This window comes from Anopheles arabiensis, chromosome 3 (genome assembly GCF_016920715.1).
Source record: "Anopheles arabiensis isolate DONGOLA chromosome 3, AaraD3, whole genome shotgun sequence".
NCBI lineage: Eukaryota > Metazoa > Arthropoda > Insecta > Diptera > Culicidae > Anopheles > Anopheles arabiensis.
The window spans coordinates 82617982-82643041 of NC_053518.1; the positions used below are offsets into that span (position 1 = coordinate 82617982).

A 25060-nucleotide genomic window follows, 5' to 3' on the forward strand; every position below is an offset into this window, starting at 1 on the left:
AGCTGATGAGATCCGTGATTTCGTCAAAACGGCGCGCGGAGAAATAAAGCCCGCCGTGAACGGGGCCGTGTAGCGGCAACAAATCCGGCTCGAAGGACCAAATGGTGCGAGCGACGGTTCATTTCGATGCTAATGAATCAGAGCACACCAAAATCCTTATCCAAAGGCACAAAGGTGTGTCGTCGCTGGTGTTTTCTTTTTGTAATAAAAAAAAACAGAAGAAGATCGGAACCAACCTAGCCTCGCAACACACAAAGACGCGCGCTGGGTTGTAACGGTACGGGACCAAACGTGCGTAATCAGCCTTCCCCGATCTGGCGTTGTTTTGTGCGTTGTGGAGCGTGGTGGGACCAGAGGAAACAACAAAAAAAAAAACAGCACTGCTACAGCAACTGAATACCTGCAAAACAATACACCCAGCGATGACAATAATCCACATCATCGACAGCGCGTTTGGATTGCGAGATAAACGTTACACGGTTGTCACGTGACTGCTAATGGTTTCGGGCTGTCACTGTCAGCGGGATTAAGACGACGACTTTAAGATTGCAGCAAGTGTTTTTTTAGATCCTTGTTCGGAGAAAACTGAGTAAGGATAGATTTTAAAAATTTGTTATAGATTTATATAGATTAGATATAAAAAGATATGTAATTATTAATTTAGAATTGAAAATTCAGTAAAATTGAAATTATAATACAGCTTTCTTCTTAACAGTATCCTCATTCTGTGTTGTCATTTATTATAGTTAATAACAATTGACTTACTGATTTATTTTTTGTTACAATTTCACGGTATGACCCAAGCTTACATCTTTTAAATACTGTTCAATATACTATTAATTTCAAGGACTTTTCTACCAAAACATTGAAGAAGTTTATTTGGGAATGATTCGTGGATTAATATCGTAACGGAATCAGGTACTAGATCAACTTAGGTACTGACACAGGACAGTGAATAGGACAGGAACATTTGTTCAACTACAATAACATCGGAATACTGCAGTTCCAGGATTAGTTCCACATGAATTTGGATTCTGTATCAGTTTTGGATTAAGGGACAAATTTTTTTGAAGACATGAATAAAGTTATTGAATATGATAGTTGTTCCTTAGGAAATATAACTATTATTTGATCCACTAATGACACTAAACTAAATGTAGGCTCATTGTTCACAAAGAAACCATAATAACTAACTAAGGAAACGAAAGGAAACAACAACCTTTAATGTAGGTACAAACCAAGAGCTTATCACAGGGTTTTAATATTCTACAAAGTCTAGAATAATTACTACACATCTACACAAAGTAGAGTACATTAAATAAGTTTGCAGTATTAAATTTCTATCTGTTCAAGACAAAGGACCTATCCATGACCGAGCTGTCAAACGTAACAATGCGCACTCGAACTCCGGTAGCACCGGTAAATATTCTAGCAGCAGCGTTCAACAGCATCCAATATCGATCCAGTGCCATCTCTATCCAGAACCGAATATGAATGACTCTAATTATCTGGCCCAACCCGTCCCATCCCAAAATCCATCGCCCGGGCTCGTCCCATTGCTTAAGGAGGGCCTTCGATTTCCGATCCTTTTGTTCGGAAGCCACCGGGGTTCTGGTGATGTAATTTAACCGATTCCAAAACATGTTGACGCTGAATCGGTTGTCCTAAGAGCTCGAGGAAGAAGCATCATCACCCATACCCGTGCCCTCCCATCCAGCCTCGATTCACTCGATAGCCAGCTCTCGACCAGCTCCGACCCGGGTCGTCAGAAAACTATTGCATAATTCAACAGTCACAGTCCTTGAATCCACTCTGCCCGGTCCTGATCGGCTTCGGAGTCGGAGGGTTAGAGAGCTATACCCGGGGTTTCACCGGGCAAGTTCGCCGGCGAGATCGTGCGAGAGGATTGGTGAAAGCCCCACTACACATTCAACATGCGAATTGTCAACAAAATTGTGCGTCCCATCGCTCCCGCGCCAGGCGAACGCGACACTGCGCCACGGAGGGCTTACCCCTTCCCGAGCGCCATTGTCCGCGTGGTGGTGTGCCACCACGTTGACAGTTACTGGAAGTGTTCGAACCCAATCCCTGGATCCCGGGGTGGCTTCGCGAAAACCCCGTTCGAGGCGTACAGCGCGCGCTTGAAGTGGGCATTATTCAAGTTGACACATTTCTTCGCTTCCATCCCTAATTGACACTTTTCAGCGTGAAGCGAAGCGAACGAATCCGTGATCCGGCGACACAAATAGCGCGCGCGCGCGCCTTCGAAATGTCCCTACGAAGACAGCTCCGGGGGAGTCGCCTCGGCGCTGGACACTGTGTTTGGCGTCTTCTCTCCCTGCAGCGGGTTTGGTTTGCCGTCATTGTTGTTTTGCACGAGACTGCTGCTGTTCGGGTTCACTTGAATAAATTTTATCGCACCCATTGTCTCTATGAATATGTGTGTGTGTGTTTGTGTGTGTGTGTGTGTGGTGCACCCCAAAAACCCACCGCCAAGAGCAGCGACTTTCTGTTGTTGTTGCTTAAATTCTTCACGGCGAAACGTGTCGATTTTTGTAACGTTCTTATACCGATGCCTCGAGGATAGGAGGCAGTTTGGAGTACCGTCTCGAGGACTTTTAACGTTTCTGTAGTGGGTGTGCGCTTTCTTTGTGCGCGCGGATCGTTGTTTTTTTGTCTCTATTTCTCTCTTTGTTCCGTTTATTCGCTTTTCCTAGAAGAAAACACACGCTTTCCGCGCACATTTTCGCCTGCACTTTAGCGCTTTTCTATATTGGCGTGACGATGCAACGGCTCCCCGGAGGGTTTGTTCGGGCCGGGCTTTGGGTGGGCTCTTTCTACTCGCATCCATTACACGCTCTTTCTCGCTCTATCTTTCTCTTTTTCTTATACTTGTTATCTCACGGTGGTTTGGTGGGTAAGAGTCTGCACTTGTTTGCCCAAAAATAGAACCAGCCGCTCATGCACGGGAATAGAACGTAACGGAAGCCTAATACAAGATGCTTTGTGGGTAGGATTATGGGCCGGGAGAGATGCGTTATTCGCACTACAGTTGTGAAAGGGACGAAATTAAAGGGAAAGTTGCTTATTTTGTGTTTATAGCATTAAATTTATGTTTTTTATACTGATTCATGAAATCAATCTAGAATCTAAAATTTCGAAGAATGATTTTTGATCCACAATTCGCCAAAAGTCTCAATTGAATAACCAACTAACTCATAATGTTTCATCTTTCCTCATCATACAGCTTCCAGGACATTAGGCTGGACCTATTGTCGATTTATTGGTTGGTTCCCATAATTGTTTTGGGTGCTTCCTATATTTTGTTACTCATTTTTTTGATTTTTGAATTGGATTTTGTGATCGATACCAAGAATTTGTTGGTTCAATTGTATTGATATCCAATCGGACGATACCAACAAATTATGTGAACGAACCAAAAATCTGTGGGATACGATGAATAGATCTTGAGATGAGCTCAAAAAATTATGGGAACCGGCTAATCAATCGTGGATAAACCCTATAAAGGAAAGATATGAAATGTAAAACCTTCCTCAAGCTCCAAAAGTCATTTAGACATAGCCCAACGAAATACAGTGAAATCTCTCTAAGGTAAATCTTCAAGGAGAATCGTCAGCTCAGAGAGGTATTCATGTTGAGGAACACTAATGAAGGTGTTGCTATGAAGTATCTGAGAAACCACGGGCAGAAATGGTATATATTGACCAATATTTTTGTTAACTAGCACCCAAAAATGCATCTTAATTTCAATGATGTAATGATGTTCGGGTTAGGGAGACATTCATCTTGGTGAGACAAAAAATGAATGAAATATGACGGGAGCGTCAAAATGTACATCTCAAAGAAACAATTCTTGAAGAGATTCTTAGAGAGGTATCACACTATATCAATGAAGAAGCATCAGCAGGTTTATAGATCACCTGAGTCTTGTGTACGCAAAGTCTTTCTGATCTTCGTCATCTGTATATGTCTCTCTAATGAGCCGGTCTGCATACACCAGCCGTTAGGATAATATTGATTACTAGGAACATTTCAAGAATCTCAGATTTTAATTCACAATTAATGCTTTCGAATAGTTCAAAGGAGTATAGAAAACATGTGGCGAACATTCCCCAAACAAATCTGAAATTTCAATATATCTTCTTGTAATTCAATACAATATCCTAACGAATACAAAGGTCTCTAGTTTTATTTAATAAATGTGTATGAGAGTCAACTACCGTCATCCTATGAGTTGTTTCTTCAAAGCGATCCCCATTTTTCCAAAAGTTTCCATCAACTCTTCTCTTTACTCTGTTCAACAACAACGACAACACACAAAAAAGTGGTTTATTGCACAACATCCTTACCGATTCTCGCTGTACACTACACTCCAGAATGTAATATTCAATGGCAAAATTGAAAATTTCAGACAACTTCCTACGGTCGCCTGTTTTGCAAAAAAAAAGGCTTTTCACCGAGGGCTTTTCCTTTGACAAATAGCAGTATAGCATCATCCGAGACGAGAAGAGCGAATAAAAAAAAGACGTTAAGCGAAAAAGTATCCATTGTACTTGTAATAGGACACGGCCGACACATACACACACACACAAACACATAGAGACAGCAACAACAACAAAAAACGAGGTGTCTTTCGACGCTCGCTTGAAGTGAAAGAGAGGAATTCGATTGATCGCGAAACGCCTGAATGACAATCAATATCATCCACGTTTCCTTCCTTTTTCACTCGAAAAAAGGACGGCCGCCGCCGGCGGGCAGGCAAGGGTGGTTGTATTTTATTTTTCAACCGCTTTTCTTTTTTTTTTTTCATTGCTTCCTTTTCAATTCGTTTCCTTTCGGATTTTTTCAGCCTCCCAACCAAGCAAGCAATGTTGGGCCCCGAATGCAGCAGCCAGCATTGTGATGGATCGTGTGATGGAGCACGGAGCAACGGATCGCGCGCCCGCTCGGATATTGTTTCCTTTGAGGGCTTTTAGGTGAGCTTTGAGATGAAATGGATCCAATTTAATCAAACAAAGAACTGATTGTGTGAACCCCCCCCCCCCGCAGGATGGCGGAGAACACAATTCGAGAAGCTTTTCAAGTGGAGGTTCGAGCTACAGAACCAAAAAAAAAAAAACAGCAAAAAAAGAAGGAAATGCTTCAGGAAAGTCACATCAAATACGAAAGGAAAACTTTCGCACAGAACGGCACCGAACCAGTGGTGTGTGCGAGGGGGACGAGGGAAATGAGGTCGTTAAATCTTAAGCATCTTTTTTTTGCCACGACGCCACTCTACCACACCAAATGACAGATTAAATTAATCTCCACCGAAAACGATGATGAAGCTCCATTTTCATGGTGCCCCGTGTAAAGATTGGAGCAAAATTAAAAACAAAAAAAAACACACACCCACCACTGAACGAGGAAAAGGGACCAATTTTAAATCGTACCCGTTGACGTTACCCACCAAGGTTCGGGGTGCTAAACGGTTCGGAAAAAGCAAAGAAAAACGCCCTCAGCAGCTCACTCTCATTGCCTTTGCTTTCGACACAACTGTCGCCCAGGCGAGGCGCGGTAAAGGCGTGCCACTATTTCACACACCCATCGTCAGGCCGTTGTTTTACGACTCGCTTGTGCTTATGCCTAAACCTGGGCGCGTGGGACTTGTGTCCAACCCGGACGCAAACAACCAGGAAAAAGGCGGCGGGTTTCGTTCGCTCGCGAGCCGCCGCCGGTTAATTACAAAAGTTCAAATCGTTCTAAGCTGATTTATTTTGTTTTATTACATTTTCATATCAGCGAGCGTGCAGCACAAATAAAGTGAAGGCTGTTAGGCTTCCCTAACCGGTGGCTCCGGTTTTAACATCCCGCGGAGCTGTGCTCTAATCCTTTCGGGTTGCGTTTTTTTTTATTCCTTCTTTCTCTCGCTCTGCTTGATAGCTGTGCCCCACTGAGCAAGAGGCATACCGTTTGCCGTTGCTTCTGGCAACGATAAATATTCTTCAGCGCTTGGGAGGTTATTTTTTTCCAGTTTCCGTAGGTTTACATTTGGGTAGGGTTTTTGTTTTTTGCACATCCGCATGACGATTCGGTGCTTAGGCGTGTGTAAGGCTTGAAAGGATTTTTGGCATCCCGTGTTCCTAAATGAAATTGGTGCTGGCTGTAGCGTTAAGATAAGCGTGAAATCCGTTTGCATTTGGTTGTTTCGAGCAACGCTACAAACGTATCCTTGCAAAAATAATTTGACTGCCTTCGAGAAGTGTAACGCAATTCTTCGTTAACTGGGCTCAATCGTTCCTAAGAGCTGTTGTAGAATTTAAACCAAATAATGAGGTATGCCTTCAAGGAGCTAGGATTTGCTTCATTTTAGATGCTCAGGAACTACAGCTTGTCCGTATTAGCGAGGTACAAAATAATCAATAATTTACATGCCAGTTTCCTTTAAACAGATAAAGGAAGATTCTTAAATAACTTCTATTTTGTGTGTTACAACGTAATTCTTCCTGCGCCTTATCCTGTTTTTATTCATTTGTCTTCTTGTTTCATCTCTGTTCACTTCTGTTTTGCTCTTTTTAATTTTCTTATTTTGTTCCTGTCGATTATGTTTTTTTTACTCGTTTTTTACCAGTTCATCACTTTCTTTCCTTATTATCATGTTTTTTTTTGTACTTAAACTGAAGTATTTGAAAGAATATAATCCAATGAATATATAATTTCAATAGAATTTGTCGCTTTGTTTTTGATATACTTCAAATCTCTAGTTGAAACATTTACTTTTCTATGATCTTGTTTGCATTTATTATATATAATACTAATTTATATTTGATCGTTCGTATTTTCTCATACCTTTCTCTTAATTTACTATTTATGAGAATGTTTTTTTTTAATTATCTTTCCTAAACGAACCACGTTTGTATCATATTGTATGGTTTGTAACTAACACAATGCTAAAAAGATCTTTAAAACAAAAAAAATACTATAGCGTCAGTGTAAAAAAACCATAAATTATAATCATTTAACAATTTGAACAAAAAAATCATTACAAAACAATACCTTACACTACACTACAATTTCCAAAAAGTAGCACCAGTTAGTTTACTTTTTTTTGAAATTTAAATAAACACTGGCTAAACCGAAACAAATGACCTGTTTGTGCGCTCGGGCAGCACAAATAAATCAGCGAGATTACTAGATTTAATGCTCATTTGAAACGTTTCGCTTCTCGAAAGCCATTTATCTGCTTGGTGTGGAGTTTCAGAGGGGGGTTTTTTTTTTGGCTATCCTGCTACCTTCCAATGGTCAAACGGAACGGTTAGAAAAGCTAGTCCGCGCTCTCTTCCCGAACATACAAATACAAGTGCGAAAGTAGAAATAAGTAAGCAAACACACGGCGGCGCGGGTAAGTTTCCACACTCGAACGCGGGAAAAAAGAGGCACCAAAGCAGTAAACAACGGTAGCATTTTTCGTTTTAATCTAGTAAATTTAATAAAAATGATTGATGACCGCCAAGGCCCGCCCAGCGGCTATGTACGAACAGGACACGACTAGGACGAGACAAGCAAGGAAAGAAAGAAAGAAAAAAAGGCCAGAAAAAAAGGCACCCGAAACAAAAATCTCGCGCTCTTCCTCATTCTGTTCGGGTTGCCTTGGCGAGTATTAGAGTAAGGATAATAAAATTTAAAAAAAAAAACTCACCCGAATCCGCCTCCCAAAAAACCGAGTAACATTTGTAGAAAAGCCAAAAAACAAAAAGCGCAGCAACGGAAAAGGGTTGTGTAATTAGAAAAACAAATTTTTCGTTCGTTTGAAAAAATTGGGATCCGGGAATAAGGGAACTAATGCCTTTGAGGAATGTGAAACCTGGGTGCACACATACATACATACACGGTAAATCTGAATCCTCGGTAGAGCCTGAGCCACAGCGAACGACAAACGACTATTTCGTTTGTACGCCTTCTGTCCTCAGTGTGTGTCCCTCTTTTTTGCGCTCTACACTTCTGACACATTGAGACACATTGAAGGGATTTAACCAGTTCGTTCCTCTGGCGCCCGGCTGGGCCCAAAAGCTGTGCTACAAAACCCGTCAGTGATGACGTTTTTTCCCCTTTTTTTTCTTCAAAATGAGTCCCACGGGAGGCTGCACAGCCCAAAAGCCGCCCGCGCTCGTGTCTTGATTGATAGCCTTCGAATTCTCTTGGCTCTGCTACGCTGTGCTGAACAATCTGTCGTTCGAACCAAAGGACCAGAAAGCGAAGGGAAAACGGCACCAAATCATCCTGATTTGCAATCACATAGGGCATTCCCGAAACACCCGAACGACACACAAACATTTGCATCCCGAACATACAGCACACCATTCGATAACGATCGATGCGCTCGAGGGAATAGTTGGGATTACCCGTGCGGGCTATTTTAAGCCCACCGTCATTATCACTGACAACCTCCACTCCCTTGCCCACCTCTATGATGATTACGGGTGACTGTGATCCAACGCGTCTGACGAGCTGGTCAATATTGACGCCGCTTTTCCAAAAAGGCCCTTCGATCATTGTGTCTGTTTGTGTGAGTTGTTTGTTATGCTCGGACCTGGGCGTTACGCGTTCCGATTGCGCAAGCCAGTGCCGCCAGTACTTATCAGTAATTATTTTTACACCGACAATCTTGGGATGCGTGCTTGCCGCCATCACACACAATCTGATTTCCAGGAAGCATTAGTGACGTTAATCCGCCCAGGAGGTGATGAAACTCGGTGCAGCCTCTATCGGGCACATCCCATCGGTTTGATTGTTTGTGCAAACTTGATTTCGTGACGACTAGGACAACATTAGACCCGGGGGATTGCCGCCACATAAGCGTGAGTGTCACAAGCTAAATGATTTTGAGAATTTCATGTTCTAAAATGTACTGTAGTTCCGTCTATCTAATTATATAGAATTAAAAATATATTACGAAAATTTCTGAGAACATGAACATCTCCTTAAAACCAAGCAACTGATTGTCCGATGATATCAGAAACAGGATAAAGTCTCCTCAGAATTGTATGCATTAATACTCGGAATGGCTGATGACTGATTCTGCCGCTTAAACCTATGTTATATACATTGAAACATCGCAAGCAGTAACATGCCACTTTAGAAAAACATACGAGAAATAGATATATTCCACTTGGATCTTGGAGGGATGAATCCTCAACAAAATCAGGCTTATAAACTATAAACTGAGCTTAAACAACATGTTCAACCAACGTAAACATTATTTGAAACAGATGTTTTGGACATCTTTGGAGAAATTCTTTGGAGAAAACGTAATACATGATGATGAACAACGCGAAGTCTCTTGGCAATGAATACCGATTGAATCGAGACTTTCCAACTATTTAAAAAATGTATAGCGTAATTTGGGACAAGTGTGACATCTTGAGTATTTCATGCTATAACTCACTCACTTTACACCTATTTCCCCATTTATAAATGGGTTTTATTGGAAATAAGTGCAAATATAACTGTTTTTGAAGCGTTTTAAAAATGATTGAAAAAGACATGATTTGTTGGGTTTATGGGTTTTTACGTGTGCGGTATTAGGGAATGTGTTCCAAAATGACCCAAATCACCTATGTACTCTTTTAGGTCACGAAATGTACTGCAATATTCGTTTTTTCACCAAACGTTATTATTATTATATTTTTTATAGTGATTTTTTGATTCATCAACATAATTCGTTTTTTTTGTTGTACGGTGTTATACGGTGGTAAAAATAATTTCTTGTTTCTTACATCCTATATTGTTTAGAGCTTTTTTGATGTTGTTGCCAAACTGTAATTTCTTGCTCAATTTTGCTACACAACATTAAATAGTGGAAAAACTGAGAAAAATCAACTATTCTATAAGAAATTCTCCAAGGTATATTACTAGACATTGGAACGATACCATCTGTTTACTCATTTAGTCATTTAACTTAAGATTGGCTGAAAAAATGCTAGGTGGCACTCGTGCCCCACATTTCGCTACATTTTATAATCAAATCCTTAAAATTTCAAAAAAGAAATTACGTTCTTGCTAAAGATTTGTGGTATTTTCAGGTGACTGAAAACCGACCAAAGTCTCAAAGAGGATGTATCATCCTTAAATGCATGTACTTCAAAATAAGTTAAAAAAAAACAACAACAAAATGCCTTACAATTATAGAAATATTGTATGCAAAGATCTTAGTTTTATCCTTTACCTTAATGCTAGCGATTTTGTTCAGCATTTAATTACACAATCGAACCGCTTATAAAGCCTTTCCCACTGCTCCGCAACGACCAATGCACGAACCAACAAGAAACACTAAATACCACGCGTTAAGCAGATCTTCCAGCGCGACCGAAAGGCTTTTTAGCGATGGGGAAAAGTTTTCCACCGCCATAGACAAACCCGGCTTAGTCGCATAAATTTTACGGCTTTAGCATACCACTCCGTACAGCAGCAGGCAGTAGTTGCCGCGCAAAAAAACCACAAACACTGTTGAAGTTGTAGAATGAAGTAGTGGCGGTTGTAGTAGTGGCAGTAGTAGCAGTAGCAGTAAATAAGTGGCCCAACTTTGATCGTTACGTTCATTTTCACTCCAACACACCCATCGCGGCGGCTTAAGGAGAAGAAGAAGGAATCGCTCTTAAGCCGTCCACGGCTACAGGACCGAAGCAGCACACAGCGGCCAAATGGGCGGCGTGTAGTGGTCGTAAAAATTGAACTTCTGTCCATGTACTTTGCTCGCGCTGTGGCAAGGGTGCTGCACTGGCTATGTGTCTGTGTGAGCTCATCGTTGTTATTATTATTGTTATCATTATCGCCATCTTTCGCTGCTTTTAAAATCTTCTCCACAACCACGCACAGGAACGGCGATAGAAGCGGCGATAGTAGGATCGGGAAAGCCGGTGAAAATATTGCTTTCCAACCGCGCATTTAAATTGTCTTAAAAGCTTTTAAGCGATGCCACACCAAATGGGGGGGTGATCGGGGAGGGGGAATGGGAAGCGTGGCAGCTTAACTTTAGCGCGGCTTTCCAACGTTCACCTAACCGTCGAGCGTTGAGCAAATGTTTGCGATGCAATTGGCTTAAAATGGAACGCTCGCTGCCCTGTTTGGGATTGTAAAATTGGGTGAAATAAAAGAAAATAAAGCCACTTCCGATTGCCGCTGCTCCCTTTTCCATTTCACGGAGGGGGTGAGAGTGGAAACTCCCATCATCTAATACAATCACAATTTTATAAAATCCTTCTGTGCACGCTGCACGGGCAACACGCTTTTATTTATTTTTCAATTACTCGCCCACACAAACAGCTCCACTTAGTCCTTCGCCGAGCACTACCCGAGCGGAAGGAATTGTTTTACGTTCAATTATTCACTCACTAAGCCCGCGTGTGCTCAACATCGAATCGTGCTCGGTTCGATTGGATTGATTGGAGTGACGCAGCCACACCAGTCCCGTTGTGTTGTAACGCTAGGAAAGGTGTGAAGTTACGCTTAGGATTTCAAAGGATTTTAGTGCAAAGTGGGTAGACGTGTTTTTGAGGTCGTAGGTAGTATTAATTTTAGCCGGAATTTGTACACACCGCTTCCACCTTAAGGTTGTTACAGTTTGCACTGCTGTCTGTTCAGACAACAAATTCCCACGAAAAGGCGGAACACAAAGGATTCGAGGCGAGCTTAGCTAAATGGATACTCGAAACTCGCAAAAGGATCGGGTTCTGAGTTTTTAAGTGGTTTTTAAACGTTACGTAGGCGTTGAGGGCCATTTCGTATATGCGTCATTTGCGTTGTTATGGTTTATGTACAAAAATAAACTCTTTGAAATGGGAAGAAAACGCGGTTAATGGCTAAAAAGAACATACTTAAAATATTATTTTGCAAAAATACTCAAAGAAAAAAGATGCACTGCCACTGTGATATACAGTTAAAGGATACAGTAAATGTACTACTTTTAGTAAAAATTTGCATATTTTACCAAACCGTTGTCGAAATACGTTTTACAGGGTTTACAGGGGACAGTTTCATATGTAAACATTGTTATTGCAATGTTGCCGCGTGAAAAATTTTATTCCACATTGATCTGACATTTCATTTCAGTTTTAATAGTTTTCAATTTCTTCAGCATGAATTTCAACACTTCAATGGACTCCTACCATGGTTTTTTCTCCGGGATTTGAAGCATGACGTCATCTTCTGTTGATAGGTGAGGTGTTGAAAATCATACTGAAGAAATTAAAAAATATTACAGGGTCACTTTCGAATCTGCACATACTTATTAACTGCCTCCAAGATGTTGTTCAACAACTGTCAAAAGATGTGTATTTGCTTCATAATAAAATTTTAGTTTTAACAAATGATTTTCAACACATCACAAATAACTGTGGATTGAGACGTGATGAAAATCATACTGAAAAAAATAAAAATTATGATGATGGAAAGGAAGCATCAGATAGACGTGGATTATAGGGTTTTTCAAATCAGTTTCAAATGTTAACATTATTATTCACCGCGTGGAAAATATTACTCAACATCGATCTGACATTTAATTTCCATCATAATAATTTTTAATTTTTTCAGCATGATTTTCAACACGACTCAAGCTAGATTGAGTTTGACAGTCCTTTGTGAAATGTTGAAAATCATGTGTTGAAACTGAAATTTCATTTGAAGCAAATAAAACATTTGACAGCTGTTGAAAAACATTTTGGATTCGGCGAATAACAATGTTTACATTTGAAACTGACTTGGAAAACAAAATCAAATTCTCAAAATCCATTATACAAAAGGCCTCTGAAAAAAACACCTTGTGCGTTTGAAACATCATATTGTGCCTGTTAAAAAAACTGAATCTTGAACTACTGAAAGAGTCTTGCTGACATGCGATTCTGACTTATAAAACCCTGTATCTGTTTTCTGTTCCTATAACTACACTGTGATTAAAAAATACCAACAAGTACGACAGTAAGCGAAAAGGCTATACATTTGAGTTCTTACATTTTATACTAAAATAATTATAGCACACAATATAACAGTCCAACCGATTGCAAAAGCCTTACTTAATGATTCACACAGTATTATACAGAAAATATTTTAGTGAACTGGGCTGGTCTGGTGGTACAGTCGTCAACTCGTACGACTTACCAACATGCCCGTCATGGGTTCAAGCCCTGAGCAGACCGTGACCTCATACGTAGGACTGACTATCCTGCTATGGTAACAATAAGTCATTGAAAGCCAAGCCCACTTCACTAGTAGGTACAGGCAGGCCTTGACCGACAGCTGTTGTTGTGCCAAAAAAAGTAGATTTTAGCGCACTATAACCACTTATAGTGGTTGGTATTATCGCCACTGTTTGTAAAATTTCCCAAGTTCGACTTTCGAGTTAGAGTTCGAAGTTTACTATGGCATGTCGAATAATTCGTCACTCCAAATAGTTTTCTCGACATTGATACATACTTTGAATATATATTAACGGTCTTTATCCCCCTTTTGCCGTTTAAAAGTGGTGGTGTTTTAAGAAATACAACTGCCATCTCGATTGAAGGAATTAATTATAATTTGTTGAACGGCCTTCAATGGTTAACTTCTTCCCGTTGCTTGCTCATGGTGATGTCATTCCAGATCGATCACTCGCATTCGAACATGATCAGTTTAATTCCAACATGCCCTTTTAAAACATTTCCCCCATAAGCTGGTTTAATTATGCAGCATGATATTTTCCCCTTTCTTGTGCTTGTCCCCCTGCTTATCGACGCCAAACAAACTGGCACGCGCCCCACAAGCGTCTGCAAAAGTGTATGATAATTTATACCGAAAGTCAATTCATTCTTTACCATTCGTGTGCGCCAGCGTACGAACAAACCTCCCGTTCATTTCTACAATGTAAAATTCCACTCCTTCCCCCGCAGGAAGCTGGTTAGGAAGGTTGAATTTTAAAAATTTATCGAAATAAAAAGCAACACAGCCGGGTGGTGACGACGGCCAAGCCAAACCATGTGACAGTTTTCCCTTTCGAATTTTGCGCTAAACCTTCTGCTCCACTTAGAAGACCCCAGGCTCCTGGTGACACACTTCCCCCATTGTCACACACACACACACACACACACACACACACACACACACACACACACACACACACACACACACACACACACACACACACACACACACACACACACACACACACACACACACACACACACACACACACACACACACACACACACACACACACACACACACACACACACACACACACACACACACACACACACACACACACACACACACACACACACACACACACACACACACACACACACACACACACACACACACACACACACACACACACACACACACACACACACACACACACACACACACACACACACACACACACACACACACACACACACACACACACACACACACACACACACACACACACACACACACACACACACACACACACACACACACACACACACACACACACACACACACACACACACACACACACACACACACACACACACACACACACACACACACACACACACACACACACACACACACACACACACACACACACACACACACACACACACACACACACACACACACACACACACACACACACACACACACACACACACACACACACACACACACACACACACACACACACACACACACACACACACACACACACACACACACACACACACACACACAAAGCAGAGTGCCTGGTGACACACTCCAGCCCGGACGACGTCTTGTGCATTTTCACACAGTACTTTTGCGACCACTTGTACGCGCCACCAGCTTGTGCCGTTCTGACCGTTAAGCGCGATTTATAATTCATATTTGAAAATCAATTGTTTCCCACTTACTGTGGGGCTTTGGTTGGGACGGAAAGCTTTGGTAACCGAAAACACTCGGGTGATGATGGAATTTTCCGCACTTAAAAACCGAGTTCGCACCTCACTTCCTGGGGCATTGCTTTCCCAATACCCCTTATTGGTGGTGGTTATATTAAGTGAAAATCAACCACGGTTGCTTTCTTCCTTCCTTTAACTTCCATCCTTGTGTAGAGACACACAAACACCTCAGGAGTGCACGTGACGGTGCGAACCAAATGTTCAAAACGACACAATAACATCGTTTTATACATTCCTGCTGTTGAAACAGCATTTCCTTCCTTTCGAGAAGAAAGGATCCCCCTCTTTGCCTTTCTACCGGAAGTCAGCTGAAAGGGAGGGGGGACCCAGCGCAACAATGGCAACTGTCCTGCATCATTGATGAGTGATTTTCAATGATTCGCTTTCCCGCGGCAAATCTCTTTCGCTCTTCTCTCTGCCCTAGGTAAGTAAGTCTCCGGGTAAGTCGCCAACCGGGCTCATGAATCATTCATCGGCACGGACGCGTGACTCCTCGCGTGACGGTCTTTCTTCTCTTCCCTTCCCGATCGCTGACCTGTGCGTAATCACACCTGACTCAGAGCCGACCCGGGAAGCCGGGAAAGTCCCCCCCCAACCAAACCCATGCGCCCGCGCGAGTGACAGCGGACAACGTTTTGCAATCTTCAGCATCCAGCTGAGGATCCTGATCCCTCCCACATCCGTCAACATTGGCATGGAAAATCTCTAGTTCTGTCCATTGTCGGCGGCATCGGTGTGTGTGTGTTCGGTCAGCCGTAGGTTGAGATTGGAAAAGCGTGGGCCCGGCGGCCGTTTCTTCCCTGTCTCGCTTTGGTACGCATAATTGGATCATTTTCACCGACCTACCACGCTTTTTTCGAGAGGATAGTAGAGAAAGAACCTTTTTCGGGGATTCTGGAAAGTGCGTTCTACGTGTGTGTGTGTGTGCGTGGATGTACTGTTGATGCTATTGTCGTTTGGCTCGAAATGGTATGTCTAGCAATAAATGAGACTAATTATGATTGAGCCGGATTGTCCTGGACGGTTGCGCAAACGAAAATGCAAATGAACGGTAGGGCTGACCTGTGAGCCATTAGCGATGTGACGGGAGCATGGGGCGGTTGGTGGAATGGGACTTACTGGAAATGAAGCTGTAAATTCAAGCTTAGTTGTGAAAACAGGCAACTTAAGTAAACAAAGTATTTTTGAAACATTGGTGTAACAATCTCAACTTTTACTTCAAGCTACTTTACGGTGATGGTAAAGCTTCTAGATTCCTCGGTTGAGTGACACTTCAGCTTTGCGAGCTATCGTGCGTTGGATGGCGCCAGCGAAATACGGTGTGACCTAGATGGTGTGTTATGTAAACTTCTAAGAAGGATTGGTTTCAAAGCTGGCGTTAGAAGATGATACACATTTAATTTTAATTTTCGTTTATCACTTACAATTTCCAGTTCGTCTTTTAGATCTTTCAAGTACACGAAGATCCACTTCTGCATATATATGTACTTCAGAAGGAACACACGAATGGCTTAGGTTGAATTGTACAGAACTTGGTCGCAAAAATCTTCGTCCCATAATTCTTGGTCGAAAAATTCTTGGTCGTATAGTTTCTTGGTCTCAAAATTCTTGGTCGCATAATTCTTGGTCGCAGAATCCTTGTGTAAACGAAATATTCTACAGGCACATTACTTTGCTTTGTTCGATTCCCAAACGCTGCATCTTGTATCGAAGTCAACAGACAATTCGGAAATGTGAATATACAACAAGGATCTTAATTAACTCAACTGACAACATGTCCCAGGAGTTACGAAACTCTATATGAAATTCTTCTCCTAAGCTAAAGCTATTACCAATTGAATTGTTAATGAAAATTCTTAAAGGCCACCGTTAAAACCAATTCAAAAGAAAACATGCTGCTCCTTCCCCTTAACGATAACCTCTTCTCTTATTTTCCAAATTACTCCCAACGGTGTTACACCTTTGCATGAAAAAATTAATAAATCGTTCCTTTTTGCCTCGTCCCAGTTTGATTGATGCGCTCCACGCTACGTGTGGGGTGGGAGTTCTTTCGGGAGGTTATACGTTCCAGTTCAACCCATCAATCCCAAATTTCAACACCCTCGCAGCAACCGCTTCTGTTTTGGTTGGTTTGCCTTTTATCGGGGAGCTATTTTTCACAAAATTGCACATAAATCACTTTGCTTGCTTCACCTGCGTCCCGCAAACAAAACGATACCACGCTGTGTGATGGCAACCGGTAGGCAAACACCGGGGCAGGTGTCTTACTGCCACCGTTGCTGCCTTGTCTGCGCCTCTAAAACCCATCACCCGTGGAACGAATCAATTTACTGCGTGATTGATAAGATGGCGGTGGGAGTGGAGAGGTCTCGTAAAATTATTAATTACTGCCCAAGAGTGCGCCCTACTGGGAGTATACAGGCGCAATGTTTATCCGGCTGATGGTGATGCAGAACCAGGCTCAAGTGAATGCAAAATGGTCATAAATTATTTTCAATCGCAGTTAGCAGCTCAGGCAAATGCCTAGAGCGAACTGAAACAGCGTGGAAAGCCGTCTGTTTATGTGCGTTGGTTGGGAGTTTCATTGATTTTTGATAGTAAATCATACACTCGTACAGTGGATCGCACTTCATTAGGCATGTGATGTGTGTTTCTGCTCTAAATTTAAGCCAACCTCGTGATGAAGAAAGACGCACAGTTTACAGAAGAACGCGCTCTGTGTTTTGTTTACGCGAGTACTAGGTTGGATGGGTGAGTACGATCGCCAGTTTGGTCCTTCGAACCGGATCTGTCCAAACATTTGGAACGTTTCGAGCTCGTTAAATCATGTTCCGCGCACACTCACACTCCCGGTAGATCGTGTTTGTTGCTAAAAGATTAATCAGCTTGCTGAATGGTGAATAGCAACAACAAAGCTTACTATATTTACGTTCTCAGAACAGTGTGCCTGATTTCTTCCCCTCCACACTTAGCGGCACGTGCCTATCGTGCGGCTGTGCGTTTGATGCTACCACGAACGCACTTACATTTTATTTTCGTAACAAACATTGCACGATTTCGAGGAACAATTTATTTGCAGCCCTTCTCGGTTGAGCGAGATAAGAACGGAATGGTACCCCCATTGGAATGTCTTTGCGCGCGCTACATTTATGCCTTTTTCAGGGTTGAAACGTTGTGTTTTCTGCGTACCTACACCGTCAACCAAATGCCAAACTCCAGGGATATCTGCAATCAACATGCTGGTTTTGGAGTTTTTACTCGGACAACAATCGTGCAGCTATGCGTTTTTTTTCTTCTTTTCTATCGGTAAATTAATTGCCTTCCCCATTTTGCTCCGCTCAACGTGTTGCTTCGTTAGAGCAAAGTTAGATTCGTTCCCTCCGAAAAAGGAATTTGATTCTCGAACAGAGAGTACATCAATTTGAATGAGGAAAATATTTCGCCAGAAAATGTATATCCGAACCCCAATTTTGCTTTTCTGGCGAGCTCGTTTGCTGCTATTATTTGTCGAATCGCAAAGACAATTTACCAACGAATCGTTTTCCAAGCAGGAGATCCCTTGGTTTGGTTGCGTTTTTTGTTGTAGATGATGCTGTGAGTGGAAAAATTGCACATAAAAACGAACCAAAAACAACGCATTCACGCCCTTCACTCATAATGATGGGCCAATAAACATGTTCCCTGCCTTTGTGTTCGCCAGTTCGATTGAGGCGATCGAAATTATTGATTCGTATTTTTAATGGGTCGTAAAGCGGCAGACAATCCGTTCCGGTTCGATGTTTTTTTGGGTATTATTCTCTCACTATCGCAAATATTATCACCAGCGCTTACCATCAGAGCGAGAGGCGGAAAAGGAAGATATCAAATTTAATCCACATTTTTTTATCTGCTTCTATTCTTTCTCTCCCTTCCCTTGTTTGCCTAATTATCTGCATCTCGCTCGTTGGGAACTATCTACGGGTGGAAAATATCCTTAAAGTATTAGATAAGATCTTAATCCAGTATGTTTTTAGAGATATTTTTTGCGCTACCTTTTGTCAACCATAAAGCATTTGGCAACAGACGGCAATACAAGGAGTGGAAAATCGAAAGAATTTTGATTGGAAATTGTGACCATAAATAATCATGTAAAGCTCTAGGGGATGGGATTGGCGAATGTGCCAAAGGTGATAGCAATAAACGGCAGAAGGTCATAAATCTAGCACCAAGGCATCCAATAAATAGGATTAGCTTTTGATTATTGTGTTTGCCGTTACAACCGAACAAATACCTTCAAGTCGTGTTGTACTTCTTGTGCTTCATTTTTGCCTAAATTTTTGTAACAATTCAACGCTCTAAGTTTTGGAGAAGTTTTAGTCAGGAAACGAATAACATCAGGATAATGTGATACTTTCGAACGTTCAAGCAATTATCTACATTTTCCCCGGGTTTGTCCCGCTTCGGATTTGAGCGCACAGAAGATGTGTTTGTTTTTATTGCAATTTTATTATAGCTTCCACCACCACCAACCAAACACTTCCTACTGAGCCCTATCAATCGTTGGAATGAATTTCCATCCAGGCCCAAACGCTTACGTACGGAAGAAGATTCGGAAGACAGTTGGCATTTGGTGTTCAGATTTAATGGTAGCATGCGCATAGAAATGGGCGTTAGAGGAAGCATTTATTTAAAGCCGAATCGGATCGGTAACGATCGATAAATCACCTCCCTTCGCATGGTGCAGATTTACGACGCTACAAACCCGGCAACAATTAGACGACATGGGAGCGCGCCGCGGCTGAGATATATCTCGCAACCGTTCCGCAAAGGCTCGTAAAAGTTTGCAAATTTTAATGCCTTTTTTCTTCTTTAACTTTGCCGTTCGATCTCCGCCACTGGCGAAGCGAAGGATGAGGAGGAGGAGCATGATTACCCACTAGTAGGTTGCCGGTTGTCAACAGTTTGAGCAAGGCACCGGTGCCGTTTTGCAGCTGCCACTGATGACGAAAGAAACGGCCCGGTTTTTGTCGGAAATTGAATCCAAAGTGTCTAATTATCTTGATTCCTACGTGCGGTATAGATAATTACCCAAACTGGGCTTGCCAGAAAAAGGGAAGGACAGCGTGAGCTTTATTTATCGCACCCCGCTGTGCATCACATGCCCGCCGCCCCCTGTTCATCTGTCACACGGGAGCTGCCTCTTCATCGACCGTAATGACCCTCGAAAAGGGTTTGGGATACAAATTTGTTGCTTAATTTGTATGCATACAAACTAGCAGGCGAGCAGCGGGGGTAGGCTAAAAGGTTGAACTAAAATGTTTGAAAAAAACTAAACCATTGCTGCCCAACCAACATGCCCTTCACACGTTGCTGAAAGGTCGCTAGTGTTGCTGCGGCGTGATAAAGCTTGGGTTGTTTCGAGTAAAACAAAAATTTAAAAGAGGTAAAAAAGCAATGGTCAATTTTTGTTAAAATTTTTTTGTTATCTAGAATATTATCTCTGTTTCTGTTTCTTATTTTATTTATTCTTATTATTATTTATTTATTTTTTATAATTTTACTATTTACTTTTATTTTTTTAACTATTTATTTGTAAAGTTTTGAAACATCCAAGAATCTGTTTGTTAATTATTTTTATCATTCTTCATTGTAGCTTTGCTTGAGGTAAAGCTTTTGATTGTTTATATGTTTGAAATTTTTTGGTGTTTTTTTCTCTGTTTTTTACAGTATTATCCTTGTTCTAGTTCCTTATTTTATTTCACATTAGCTAGTTTCGGTTGCAAATCCCAAGATTATTCTTTAACTTTATTTTATTCTTTTTCAAAACTATTTGTTTGTAGAGTTTCGAAAAAAATAAGAATCTATTGGTACTTTATTTTTATCTTTCTTATTAATAGCTTTGCTTTGAACGAATTATCTGATAATTTATTATTATTATTTTTGTGTATTATAGTTTTTCGTCTAGATTACTTCTAGACTAACTCTATCTAGTTAAGAATGAATCTAGGAAAATCTAGTTAAGAATGAATAGAAGAAAAATTCGTCAAAACATAATAAAGAAATAATTTGCAAAAATACTATTATAATACCATTCTTCTAATAGTCTCCTCTCTTTCTTTCTCTTTACATAAAGAAAAAAAAACACTTCAAACAATATGTATGCAAAACATTAAACGATTAAACATAAAATGGAAGAAAATGTGTAAAGAAGTCAACACCCAATGAAAACTATTACTTGAAATCCAAAAACTAGGAGCACCCTTTACAACGCACGTGCGTGTGTGTGGCAAGCTTTCGAGCGTAATAGCGTCCAGCAAACGCATTGTGCGTATCCCCCTCCCCCTTTTTCCGTACATAAATCCTCCCACCAAACACCCACGGGACACCACGGCGTGTGTTGGGCGAGCGAGCGCGCAGTGTGAATAGTTCGGAAATGATCGGACAAAGGAAAATGGTAACAAAACCAGCAACAAAGCGCCAACAAAACAAAACAAAACAAAAAAAACGGCACAAAATTACAAACCAAGAACATAACACACGCACAAAGCGCGCGCGCGATCCCAACGTGACCGCGAGGGAAACAAAGACCATCTCCCGATTTGGGATGGCCAACCTCTGCCGCTTCCCGCCCACTGTGCCCACCCATCATCCTCAAGCCGATGAACAAAGAAACGCGCACCAGAGGAATAGTGATGGGTATAGTAGTGTGCGGCAATATTTGTGTTTTATGTAAATTTTTGGTCGCGGTTGCGTGTTTGCCCTGTTTGTGGATGAGCGCGCCTTCACTTCCTCCCCTCGGGTTCGGGGTGCTTTATTTCGGTTAATGCTGGTTTGTTTAGTGATTTGGAATGGTTAGTGTGTGTGTTCTGAGAGTCGAGTTTTTTGTTTCGTTCGTTTTTTGTTTGCTGTTACTACTACTTTCGTTTCTCCTGCTCATTTCGATATCTATTCCAGGTTTGTAGGTCCGCAGCACACCACGCTTGACAGCAGCGCTTTCCTCCATAATGGTTCCATTCTTTGTTTCCTTTTTTTTCGCTCTTTCTCTCACCACCCATTTCAGCCCGGCCACTACTGCAGCCTGGGCGCTGCAGATAATGTCATGATAATGAACGCCGCCGCCACGCATTCGGCCCGCTGTACGAGGATGGCACCACACTTTGCGTTCGCGGGCGCTCCAAACACTAATTAATTTAAACGAGCCAGTAGCATGAAACTTATTATGTAGCGTAATATGTCGAATTGACTGCTTCCGGTTTTAATGTGTGTATCATTGTGTAGAATGAGCTGCTTCGCTTCTTCGCATCTTGTACCGTATCTTCGGCAGGGTTTGGTAGGTCGGGGGGGGGTAGGGGAGATGTAAAACTGGAAGCGATGTAAGTGACCATCGAACTAGGTTATGGGCATGGGTTTGTGTTGGACAAAGATGTGAGAAATGATGGACAGTGATGGACATGCAAATGAGTAAAAAACTGAACTTTGGATTTTTATATTGCACAAAACAAACAAAAATATATTTAAAAACATTTAACACAATAAAAAAAATTGACACATTATAGAAAAAGAAATAATTGAATGAAAAAATATCATAAAAATTAAAAAAAGGTTCAAAAAATACTATTACTAAACAAATAAAGCCAAGAAACACATTCATTGAAACGTACAAAAAAGGAAAAATATGAAATCATTCATTAAAAAACAAAACATCCTTAAATTAACTTATGTACAAATACAAACATTTTTTCTAACTTATTCTCTACAAACTGTTATTTATACTTTGAAGTGTATACAGGATTGTTGTTTAGTATCGTCTTTTGTCCTTTTAAACGTTGTTTTTAGTGCCATATTATCTCGTGTCTAGATTTACTCTTTGTTTCAAGTTTTATTAAAAACTCTTTGTTTTTGTTATTCTTATTCTGATTACTGTTTCAATTTTCGACTGTTCGTTTTTTGTCTATTATTTTCTTTGATTTTGTTTTCTTAGCTCTGATTATATATTTCATTAGTTTGTGATTGACTGACTCATTTTCTAACAGTTCGTTTTTTTGCATACAACTCACTAAATTTTTAAGCATCTTTCTCGTCTCCTGACTTAATCGCTCAAGTTTCACCATCATCTCGGTTTAGATTATCTCGCACACTCCAGCCATCCGATGTTGCGCTTGTAGCATAATTTTAAACCAATTTATGCGCCTAATTGTTACGCACCCAAGTAAAAAAAAAAAAACGCCACCCAAAATTGTACTGTCACATTCGCTTCTTCCCTGTCGACTGCCGTTTTTCTCATCATCAATCAAAGTCGTGCCGGCGTGTCCAAAAAGTGACCACTGATGGGTTACACCGTTTACTTGCCAACATCTTGGGCGGCAAACAACGGTCTTGATGAGTGAAAGAGTGTAGCGTTTGTTGGTTTTTTTTTTCGTTCGTTGTTTTTGGTTTGCAAAATAAGCGGTCTAGTGAGCGGACTTGATGATGCTAGCGAAATAAGAGTATCGTTAATCTAGTTTTAATGAAATCATCTTGGAGAGCGCATTTGAATGGTGTAGAGTGAGTTTGTGACCACTTGTGCCACTGTATCGTATTGTCATTAATGTAGGCTCAGTAATTTGAAGGAAATGGGTCGGATAGATGATTCAAAATTGCAAGAATTTGTAACAGATTCATACTTTTACTGTTATGTTGATTAATAGTAATGATTTAGTGTTTTGTTTTTTCTAGCCTTACTAATTGTTGCATGAATTGTCGTTTTTTGTAAATTTCTTAACGATTGTCCTTTTTTCATTTTCGTAACGTTTCATGTCGTCTTATTTTAACCAAATTTTTCGCAGAGGCTTAACATTCACTTCCCATTGCATTGTCAAAAACGTTTACCACTGTGTTATGAAAAAAATATTTATACAACTTATGATTCATTTCCAAATCACCCTTGCCCTGGTCTTTACACTATATCTTGCTCTCCCCAACAGCCCCCTCTGACGCCCAAAACAAAAACGGACCCTCTCACAAAACAAATAACCGCCTGTGCGTAACGCATCACCTTCACAAACCATTTTCCGTCCCCAAAACCAATAACATAATCACACCGGAGACATAATTTCTTCGATCCAACTTGAAAGAAAACCCACCCCAGTCCCAGAGGGTCGGGCCTCGAGGCACAAAAACGCTCGTTCTCGATAAATGCTTGAGAAACCGCGCACCCTCTCCCTCGTCGGTCACGTGAATGTCACGACTTGTCTCCGTTGTCTCCGGCCCCTTTCCCTTCGTTGTCTCCGGCTTTGTGTGTGTATGCATTCGCATCGCGAGACTTAAAGTTTACGCACACGCTCCCTTCTAATCGGTCACTTCCTTCCATTCATCATTCAGCCGGGCCCATCCCGACCCATCGCGCCACTGGCAAACAATGGACAGTGGAGTTCACGATTTTCCCAGTCCCAGTGTCCAAGTCCTAAACAACCCGTTTCGCTTGACCGCTGACCGATGACGTCAGACCAAAAGATGCGCGAGAGTGCAGCGCTGCGTCTTCAAACCCGTTCCATTACGGTGTTGGTTTGTGTGCTGCTGCTTGCAATTCATTCGATTTTTCAAGACCATTTCTTTCCTTTGTGACTTGAACAATTGTAGCACCCGAATGGATGGCTGGAGTAGGAAAAAAAGGGTAGCTAAAGAACGCGGCCTCCCATATATTCTTTTCGGAGCCCATTTGGTTAGAGCATTAGAACCAATTAGGCTCAACATTGTTGAAATCGTCGTATACGGGGCCCTGTCGGTCGAAACAATGGAATAGAAAGGTGATCTTATGAGTCATCCCACACACCGGTGGGTTCCTTTCACTTTCCATGTAAATAGTGGAAAATCCCTCTTTGTGTGAGCGTATTACAGTTTTTTATTTGCTGCGAATAAATTACTCATCCGCCTCGCTCACGTGACAACAACAGAAACAAGGTAAAGCAATGAAAATGCCAACTAACCTGAGCGATCGGTATATCCAACCCGGTAGGCCAGCTGTGCAAATTTTCGGCTGGAATTTCCCAGCCGAGCGTGTGCGGGGCGATAACAACAATAACAAAAGTGCTGGAATGAGACTGAGAATGAAATATTTGCAAAGGTGATAGAATCGATCAATTGCGCCG

At 41.4% G+C, this 25060-nt stretch overlaps 1 long non-coding RNA gene across 1 annotated transcript in view; it reads right to left on the bottom strand.

Annotated features, from left to right (window-relative positions):
- The window catches only part of LOC120902780, a 73693-nt gene extending 48694 nt beyond the window's left edge, over positions 1 to 24999 (bottom strand). Inside the window, exon 1 of the long non-coding RNA XR_005739481.1 lies at positions 24899 to 24999. This is a non-coding gene — a long non-coding RNA (uncharacterized LOC120902780). The remainder of the gene's footprint in view (positions 1 to 24898) is intronic.
- Positions 25000 to 25060: the final 61 nt, after the last annotated feature.